Here is a 10699-nt window from a genome sequence, read left to right on the forward strand (position 1 = left end):
TCTTGTTTGTATTTATTTATGTCCCACAGGACAATTCCTCCGCCTTTATCTGCTTGTTTCACTACCAAACTGGTGTCATTTTTTAGAGCGAAAATTGCCTCTTTTTCGGCTATTGTGATATTATAATTGACATAATGCTTTTGACTTTCGAGGTTGGATATACCTGACAGAAGTGTTTTTTCAAAAGTAATCACCTCTTTAGGAGTTTTGAAACTAGGCGGGCAAAATGACGATTTGTTTCGGAGACCCGTAATTTCCTCAGGTATGATATCAACTGTTTCATGGAAGAAAGTTTTAAGTCTGATTTTTCGACAAAACTCTAGGATTTCAAGTTTCATCCGTGTGAAGTCGGTCGGACGTACTGGGACATAAGATAGCCCTTTTGTTAAAATTGATGTTTCTGCCGTTGTTAATATATGATCTGATAGATTGAATAGGGGGGATTGCTTTAACTCCGGTAGTATTGATTTCGTGTTCGCATTTCCCATGGTTGCTGATTTTGACGAGAGCGTCCCCTTGGCCTTCGCTGGCCCCTGGCTAAAAAAGGCTGTTGAGGTTGATGTTGATTTTGTTGATTTCCTCTGTAATTTTGATTACCTCTTTGGTCGTTTGTCTCAGTTTCACCGCCTGAGGAAGATGAAGATGTATCCGAAAAAGTTAGAAATTTGTTGCGTGATCGGCCTTGATTGTCCTGATAGAGTCGGCGTTGGGCGGGTCTAGCATAAAAGTCTGGTTGTAAATAGGGGTACACTATTTCCAATGAGAAATTTTTCTGGTCCAATTCGAATTTACTTCCTTTCTGCGTGACAGTATAGTCCTTGAATTCAAGTATCTCTTTTTCTATTTTTTCCAATAAGCCTTTGGCATCAGTGATAAGCTGGTTGGTTTGAATGGCAGATTCCAACAACGCGATTTCTGCCAGTTCCTTGACTGAAATCCTATGTGCAGTCTCAATGGTCAATACCATCAAGTCTCTGCTGCACTTTGTCTCGATTCCACTAAAATCCTTTTTGTATCGTGGATCATCGGTAAAAACCATAGGAGTGTTTCTAATCTGAAGTCCAGATGGTATTGTCCCTGCTCTTAAATGTAACAATAGGAAATGACCATGGAGGTCTGTTCTAATTTGTTTTTTCTTTAATCTAGTCAATTTGTCGGACTCGTTTTGAGTTCTAGCTGTAACGCTTAGGGTGGCTGAGGAAAAGACAGGCGGTTCACTCATTAATTTTTGGATATGATCCTCAGTGTATGAGACTGTATCCTTTTCTGACATACTATTTAAATACACGAACTGACAAATAGACACTTGACAAGACGCTTGACAAGACAGTGCTCCAAACCACTGAATCAAAAACACCAAACCAATGAATAAACAAAGTGTCCCAACCTGGGGACGAGGTAAACTCGTACCTCTCAACGACCTCGCGAACCAGCGTCCGCCCTACAATCTCAAAACGACACAGGGTCGTGGCTCAGAAAGCCAGCAAGGCTAAGCCAAATCAGATAAAGGAACAACACAATTGCCAGTACTGGACAATATTATGAATATTTGCACTGACCTGAACGTAAATAAAACATAGAGGTCCATAAACTGATTTATGTCACTAGTTTATTCGTCACTTTAGTCACTAGTGGAGTAATTTTTTCAATACTTCTGTTATTTTTAAATTTGCATATGTACAGATATAATACATTTAAACAAAGTGAATACAAAATACAATATACAAATATACATATTTACATCACATCCAACTCTCAAACTCATACACCCACAGTCATACAAAAAGAAGAAAAGTGCACTTAGAACCTAAATGTCAATAATAAATTCTCAAAACATGTCACTGATAACAATTTTTTTCAAACCCAATTATTTTTGCGAATAACAAAAGTTCTTTTTACGAAGTGATCAGAAGTTCATGTCACTAAGAGTCGGTATTTTCAATTGACATAAAGGAAATTAAACATGGTCGACGCGTTTCGAACCCCCCACTGCGGGGTTCTCTTCAGGACCAATACGTTCTAAAAAGAATAAACGAAAAAGTTGTCAGGACTGAATTGTGATAGTCTTTAAAAAAAAAAACCTCAGTGCCACCGCCTGGCAAAACCACCATCCTACCTTAGTCACTTATGTAGTAATCCAGGTCCGGATAAATCGAGAAATAGAGTGCTCTGAATGAAGAGAGACAACAACAACGTCTAAAACATAAAGTCTAACGAATACCATGGATTTTAAAATCACGGGTGAAGGGTGGAAGCTTACCTAAGTTGCTGAGGCACAGCTGCAACCTAGGGAAAGGGGAGAGTGGTGCCTTAAGTAGGGGCATATATTTGTAAGGAAGTCCAGAACATGGCGTCTCTACAGGTCAGGTTCTTACCTTTATCGTGGGTAATCCTAGCTTTATATTGCATCCTGTGTCACCATTTGGATCCGGGAGGGATAGTGTGCCGTTTCGGTCACTGGCTGGGGAGATAAAAAACCGCGGTTAGTGGGGCCGGCGTTGTTGTATTATCCTTCGTTAGGCTGGGCTGGGGGTTGGAAGATACCTTCTCGCAGCTAGATCCGCGTCTCAAACAGTCTCGGAATCTGAGAGTCAGTTCCGGGTTCAGATGTGCTCGTATATGATTGGCGGGCGCAGGGGTCACATGGTGCGACTTCCGTCTAGGCTTCCCCTAATCTTTAAATTGGTAGTCGCCTACTGCTGTCAGTGGCGAGATTGAATACGTCTGACAGGCGTCCGGGGTGTAACGCACTGTGGCAATTACAAAGAACCTCCCAAGTCTCTATTGAGGACATCTAGCGCGAAATGGCCAGCAGAAAGGAACGTGCTATAACCGAAATGGAAGGGCCCTTCTTGGTGATGAGAGTTGCCTTACTGATTGATCTTATAAATTTCCGACATCTCATTTAGTCCTGTGGTTGCCGTGTTATATTTCATAATAAGCAACGCCTCGCGTTGATTGAGTGTACCTTCTATATCTCCTCCACGAGGATCTTTTTGAACTTTTGAAATAATTGTCCACCTTAGGTCATCTTCCTTATGCTTGTTTGTAATCCAGTGGAGTACCAAAGGGGCGTTAGGTGTTTCTTTGCGTATTCTTGACTTGTGTTGCGTCACTCTGTGTCTGACCTCCTGGGTGGTCTTCCCTATATACAGTTTAGGGCACGGGCATATGATCCCATATACCACGTTTTTTGTTAAACAGTTCGTAAACACTTCATGTTTCCAATGGATGCCATTGAAAGAAAACACAGTACCTTCGTTTGTTTGACCACAGCACGAGCAATTACCACATTTATGGTGGCCAACTACCGGAGGTAGTCCAAGCATTCCTCTTATTGTTGTTTTGGGAACAGGGGGTAATGCTGCCCTGACAATGTGTTGTGCCACGCTTTTCTCTTTTTTAAAAGCGAATAGTGGTGGGTCTTTTAAGTCATCATGTAAGTCTTTGACTAAATGCCAGTTTTGTTTGACCAGCTTCTGTAGTTGACTGGCCTTGGAGCTGAATGTCATCACACATACAGTACGTTTCTGTTCCATGCGTGTTTTCTTTTGGAGTAAGGTTTCCCGAGGGATCCACCAGACTCGTTTTAGTGTGTTTTTTAGAAGTTTACTTGGATATCCACGGTCCATGAGACGCTGTGAAAGTTCGTTGGCATGTAGGAAGTATTCCTCTTTATTGGAACAGTTTCTCCGGATGCGGAGAAACTGTCCAAATGGCAGATTTTGCTTTAAACTTCTTGGGTGGTGGCTTGTATAATGTAATCCCCTGTTCCGATCTGTGGATTTGCGGTACAATGTAGTGCCCAGCATGCCCTCAGATGCGTAAACTCTCACATCTAAAAAAGTAATGGTTTCATTAGAGAACTCAAAACTGAATTTGATATCCTCCGTCCTTTGGTTTAACCAGGTCATAAACTCCTCAAGTTTCAGTTGTGTTCCAGACCAGATCAAGAAAACGTTGTCTATATAACACATGTAGTTTGTAATGTACTCGCTGTATGGATTATTGTTGTAGATGAATTTATTCTCATACAGACCCATGAATAACACTGCTAGTTCCGGAGCAAAGGGGCAACCCATGGCTACCCCCTTTATCTGGAAATAGAAGTCCATGTCGAACATGAAGTAGTTTTTTTGCAAGGCAAATTTTGCCAGTTGAACAATAAAGGTCGTGGGTACTCGTGTCGGGCGTTCTCTACTTTCCAGGAAAAAAGTGAGTGTCTCTAAAGCTTGTTCCTGAGGTATTTGCGTGTAGAGAGCAACCACGTCCATAGTTACCAAAAGTTGTTTAGCCCCATCAAATGTAGTCGTTTTTATTTTGTTCAAAAAAGCCGTGGTGTCCTTTAAGTGGGCAGGGATGTCTTCCAAAAACGGTTTAAGAAAAAAATCTATATACTTGGAAATAGGTTCAGTCAACGAGGCACATCCCGAAACTATCGGGCGGCCAGGTGGATTGTTGGCGTCCTTATGAATTTTGGGGAGGACATAAAACACTGGTGTTCTCGGGTGTTTATTTTGTAAGAAGGAAAACTCTTTTGGGCCAAGAATGCCTTGATCGAATCCATCTTGAATAATCGAAAACAATTCTTTTTGTAAGTCATCTGTAGGGTTTTTAGTGATTAACCGATAGCAGCTAGGATCACTCACTCAATTGCCTTTTCACCTCTTGTTTGTATTTATTTATGTCCCACAGGACAATTCCTCCGCCTTTATTTGCTTGTTTCACTACCAAACTGGTGTCATTTTTTAGAGCGAAAATTGCCTCTTTTTCGGCTATTGTGATATTATAATTGACATAATGCTTTTGACTTTCGAGGTTGGATATACCTGACAGAAGTGTTTTTTCAAAAGTAATCACCTCTTTAGGAGTTTTGAAACTAGGCGGGCAAAATGACGATTTGTTTCGGAGACCCGTAATTTCCTCAGGTATGATATCAACTGTTTCATGGAAGAAAGTTTTAAGTCTGATTTTTCGACAAAACTCTAGGATTTCAAGTTTCATCCGTGTGAAGTCGGTCGGACGTACTGGGACATAAGATAGCCCTTTTGTTAAAATTGATGTTTCTGCCGTTGTTAATATATGATCTGATAGATTGAATAGGGGGGATTGCTTTAACTCCGGTAGTATTGATTTCGTGTTCGCATTTCCCATGGTTGCTGATTTTGACGAGAGCGTCCCCTTGGCCTTCGCTGGCCCCTGGCTAAAAAAGGCTGTTGAGGTTGATGTTGATTTTGTTGATTTCCTCTGTAATTTTGATTACCTCTTTGGTCGTTTGTCTCAGTTTCACCGCCTGAGGAAGATGAAGATGTATCCGAAAAAGTTAGAAATTTGTTGCGTGATCGGCCTTGATTGTCCTGATAGAGTCGGCGTTGGGCGGGTCTAGCATAAAAGTCTGGTTGTAAATAGGGGTACACTATTTCCAATGAGAAATTTTTCTGGTCCAATTCGAATTTACTTCCTTTCTGCGTGACAGTATAGTCCTTGAATTCAAGTATCTCTTTTTCTATTTTTTCCAATAAGCCTTTGGCATCAGTGATAAGCTGGTTGGTTTGAATGGCAGATTCCAACAACGCGATTTCTGCCAGTTCCTTGACTGAAATCCTATGTGCAGTCTCAATGGTCAATACCATCAAGTCTCTGCTGCACTTTGTCTCGATTCCACTAAAATCCTTTTTGTATCGTGGATCATCGGTAAAAACCATAGGAGTGTTTCTAATCTGAAGTCCAGATGGTATTGTCCCTGCTCTTAAATGTAACAATAGGAAATGACCATGGAGGTCTGTTCTAATTTGTTTTTTCTTTTTTTCTTTAATCTAGTCAATTTGTCGGACTCGTTTTGAGTTCTAGCTGTAACGCTTAGGGTGGCTGAGGAAAAGACAGGCGGTTCACTCATTAATATGTATATTTGTATATTGTATTTTGTATTCACTTTGTTTAAATGTATTATATCTGTACATATGCAAATTTAAAAAAAACAGAAGTATTGAAAAAATTACTCCACTAGTGACTAAAGTGACGAATAAACTAGTGACATAAATCAGTTTATGGACCTCTATGTTTTATTTACATTCAGGTCAGTGCAAATATTCATAATATTGTCCAGTACTGGCAATTGTGTTGTTCCTTTATCTGATTTGGCTTAGCCTTGCTGGCTTTCTGAGCCACGACCCTGTGTCGTTTTGAGATTAATACACTAAAGGCAGCTCTGCTAAATTGCAGATCCCTTCGTAAACATAGCTTAGAAATTTTCCATCTACTCGAAGACAACACTATCCAAATTCTGTTTCTAACAGAAACATGGCTGGATGAACATTCAGAGCCCGATATTATACAGGCTCTTCCACCTGGTTTTGTCCTCTCCAGGTTGGACAGGAAAGATGGCAGAGGGGGAGGCATTGCGATAGCCACTAAAACTCCATTAGAATGCACCCTCTCCTCTATCGTGATTGACCATAGTGAAGCGGCCACTTTTACTATTACTACCGGCCTAATCACTCCCTTTCTGATATCCTGGTGTACCGCCCCCTGGACAACTTTATGACTTCACCCCTACTCTGATAGAAGCCATAACTCATCTTGCGCTCAAAAAAACTCGCATTGTAGTGCTTGGTGACCTGAACGTCCATTTTGACGACCCGCTCAACAAAGAGGCGGTTGACATCAAATCTGAGCTACTCTCTTTAGAACTAGAGCTAATAAATAATGATCCTACACACCAACACGGACATTTATTAGACCCTGTATTTGGAAACTGGAAGGGAATTCAGACCTTAGCTCCTCAGCCAATTCCTTGGTCTGATCACTATATAGTTCCTATATCCATCCAACTAGAAAGGGCTGAGCAGTACAATCAAAGCTCACAACGATTCAAGCGTAGAAGTTGGAAAAATTTCTCCATTGATTCCTTTTCTCATATTATTCAGGATGCTGGCCCCCCAAAAGGATCCGATAGTGAGACAGCATATGCTCACCTACAGGACAACATCGCAAAAGCGCTGGATGCTACCGCTCCCATCCGTACTACAACTAATGCCACAAGAACTAAAAAAACTGCCCCATGGTATAGTCAGGAGCTCCAGATCGCTAAAACGGCATGTAAAAAGCTCGAAAGAGATTGGCGCGTTAGTTTCTGTCCCGAAATAAAAACCAGATACAAAACAGCACAAAAAGATTATTACAGAATGGTACGCACATCAAAAGCTTCCTATTATAACAAACAAATTCTGGAAGCTGAGAACTCTTCTAAAGAGCTTTTTCAGATTTACAAGGAGATCTCTATAGTTGAGTCCAACCCCACCTCCCAGAATGATTCAGTGGATACTTGCAATAAAATTGCCAAGTATTTCTCTGATAAAATTACCAACATCTATGCAAATTTTTCCAGCAACATAAAATCTGGCAATGATTTTACAGAGAACGAAGTTCATATAAGCACTCCAGCCCACCTATGTGCCTTCTCTGTACCTCCAGCTGAAACTCTGACAAAAATCTGTAAGAGTATCAAATCTGGTTCGCCACGCGACCCCGCACCTCCTAAAATTTTAACTGTTAGCCTCCCGGTCCTGGAGCCGCACTTTAGACACATGTTGCAAACATCATTCTCCACAGCTACCCTCCCCGCGGACTGGAAAAAAGCTATAGTGTTCCCCATCAAGAAAAAACCTAACCTGAGCCAGGATATATTGAAGAATCTACGTCCAATTTCTCTACTCCCTTACCTCGCTAAATTAGCTGAGAAAGTAGCTAATGCCCAACTTATGATCCATCTTGAAACCCAAAAAACCTTTCACCCCTCACAATCGGGCTTCAGATCAGGCTTCTCCACAGAGACAGCACTTCTAAGAGCAACTGAAACTCTGCGGGAGGGAGCCGACAAAGGCAAAACCATGGCCTTGATCATGCTGGACCTCAGTGCAGCGTTTGACACTGTAGCTCACTCCATACTGCTACAGTGTCTAAACAGAGCGGGAGTCACAAAAGAGGCTCTAGGTTGGCTGAAAGCTTTTTTAACCAACAGAAGCTTTCAGGTCCAAAGAGGGACCTATCTCTCGGACAGCTTGACCTTAGAACAGGGGGTACCTCAGGGCTCTGCCCTGAGCCCCACCCTGTTCAACTTATATATGACACCTTTGGCAGAGGTGGTCCAATCGTTCGGCGTAGAGCTTGTCTCTTACGCCGACGATACCCAACTCCTGATCTCCCTGTCTCAATCCCCCTCCTCTGAGGCCGATAATTTTAAATCCTGTATGTGCAAGCTGGCTATATGGATGAATGAGCACTGCCTCAAATTAAACGGAACAAAAACAGAGGTGCTCATTATAGGGGGGAACAACACCAAATGGACCAAAGATTGGTGGCCCACATGTCTGGGACCAATACCTACCCCTAGTCAGGAGGCCAAGAATCTGGGTGTCTGGATTGACAACAAACTCTCCTATGACAGTCATGTCCAAAAAACTGTTGGAAAGTGCTTTGGAGTGATGAAGACGCTTAGCCGCACCATGGATCTACTTCCATTGAGTTCCAGGCGTACCATGACGCAGGCTCTTATCACTTCCCGTATTGACTATGGGAATGTGCTACTGCTGGGCACCTCTGAAAAAAACATTAGAAAATTGCAAGTCCTGCAAAATTCAGCGGCACGCCTCGTGCTAAGACTCCCGCGCAGAGCTCCATCTAAACCTTCTTTGGATACTCTGCATTGGCTGCCCATTAGAAAGAGGATAGTATTCAAGGCACTTCTCTGGTGCCATAGGATCATTCATCAAAGAGCCCCCTCCTATATGACTGACTTAGCCTCACTCTATGAACCCTTCAGATCCCTACGCTCTAAGGGAACAGGTTTGCTTAAAACAACGCGCCAAAAAAAAGCCAGACTTGGAGGCAGGTCCTTTCGCACTCTCGTAGCCAAGGAGTGGAACACCCTCCCCATGAATATCAGACAGGAAAAAAGCGAAACATCCTTTAGGAAACATCTAAAAACATATCTTTTTACTATCTAATTACTGTCTGATGCCTCTCCACCCAAGCAACACTCTCTCCTTAGCGCGGGGACATGCCGGGAGGCGTCACCAGGCGCTTTATAAACTCCTATAATAATAATAATAATAGAGCTACACCAGCGGCGCAGTCTATTAAGTTGTGTAGCTTGCACTGATTTTCAGTGCCAGGATTTTGTCCTGAGCTCTAAAATGATTGCAAATGGAACTACGCGTCGCACCAGAAGGTGCTGCTGTTTTCTGTCGCTCGAGTAGACATTCTACTCGAGCAGCAACTTCCTCAACATGAGTGGCAGGCTCCTCAACGCTAGCGGTAGCGACCTACCACCAGTGCGGGTGATGAGAAATCTCGCCAGGAGGAGGTCTAGCTCGTTATTTTTTTTCTCGCAAAGAATCGCCCACTTACCGCTGGCGAGCCACCAGAGAGAACACATTTTGCTCTGCGTCACTTCGCTGAGTTTTTCGGAACTCTGGGCGGAGCATGGAGCGGACGAAACTCTGTAAAATACGACAGCATAGCGGAATTCTTCACCCACCCCAAGTGTATAGGATTTAAAACAATGTTAAAATTGTCCTGGTTGTTTTCATTATCCATAATTGACTTAGCTTATTACTGTTTCTATTCTGTATGGTTATCATACACTTATTATGCACTAGACTAGTATTTTAAAATAAACATTATAAAATACATATCCAGTTTCTTAGACCTATTTGAGTGTGTTATTCATTATTGAAAGAGGGTTTGGATTTCCACTTTGTGCCCTAGCTTCTCTTAAAGGAACTTGACCGAGCCGTCTAGAACTTCTCCGTATGGATCACCAACTTTGCCAACAGAATGGTCCAGTTGAAACCAGCAAAAACCAACAAAACCACAAAACACTCCAGCTGGTACAACTTAGAGCTCAGATCCATTGAGCAGAAATGCTACCACCTCGAGAAACGTTGGTGCACCACAAGGAACCGCTCAGACAGAACTGCCTACAAAGCAGCCCTCAGAAACTACCAGCTGCACATCAAGGTGCAGCTGGTAACAGCCATCACAGCCAGCATCGACACAGCAGCCAACCACAAGAAGGAACTCTTCAAAATGGTCAAGGAATTCTCCAACCTGGCAGCCAAAGAGAAGACCATCCACCCCTCCCAAGATCTCTGCAACACCCTCCACAGCAAGACGGCCGCCATCTACAACTGTTTTGACACTCAACGCACATGTCCCATCCTTTACCAACCATCTCACACCAGTCGAATTAACACCTTCTGGTGTCCACTCACTACTCAGACTACCACGGCCCTCATGTCTTCCATCCACTCCAGGGCACCCACCAACCCCTGCCCTACCATCTCTTCAACCTTTACACCAATCCAATCAGCAAGGAACTCACCAGCCTCAATCTCCACAGCAGCCTTCCTGGACCGATGGAAACACACTGAGGTCAGACCCTCCACCGACCCCAAAGGTCTCAAAAATTATTGTCTGATCTCTCTGCTCCCCTACCTGGCCAAAGTGCTCGAGAAAACCATCAATCAACAACTCACTGCATACCTGAAATAAAACCACCAACTTGACACCTCACAATCATGATTCTGTGAAAACCACAAAAAGTGCTTTCTTGACCTGATCCTTCTTGACCTCTCTGCTACGTTCAACACCTTCTCTCACTGCACCCCTATGGACAGATATCACAACATCGGCATAC

The sequence above is a fragment of the Lissotriton vulgaris genome, chromosome 3_2 (assembly GCF_964263255.1).
Source record: "Lissotriton vulgaris chromosome 3_2, aLisVul1.2, whole genome shotgun sequence".
In the NCBI taxonomy this organism is placed as follows: domain Eukaryota; kingdom Metazoa; phylum Chordata; class Amphibia; order Caudata; family Salamandridae; genus Lissotriton; species Lissotriton vulgaris.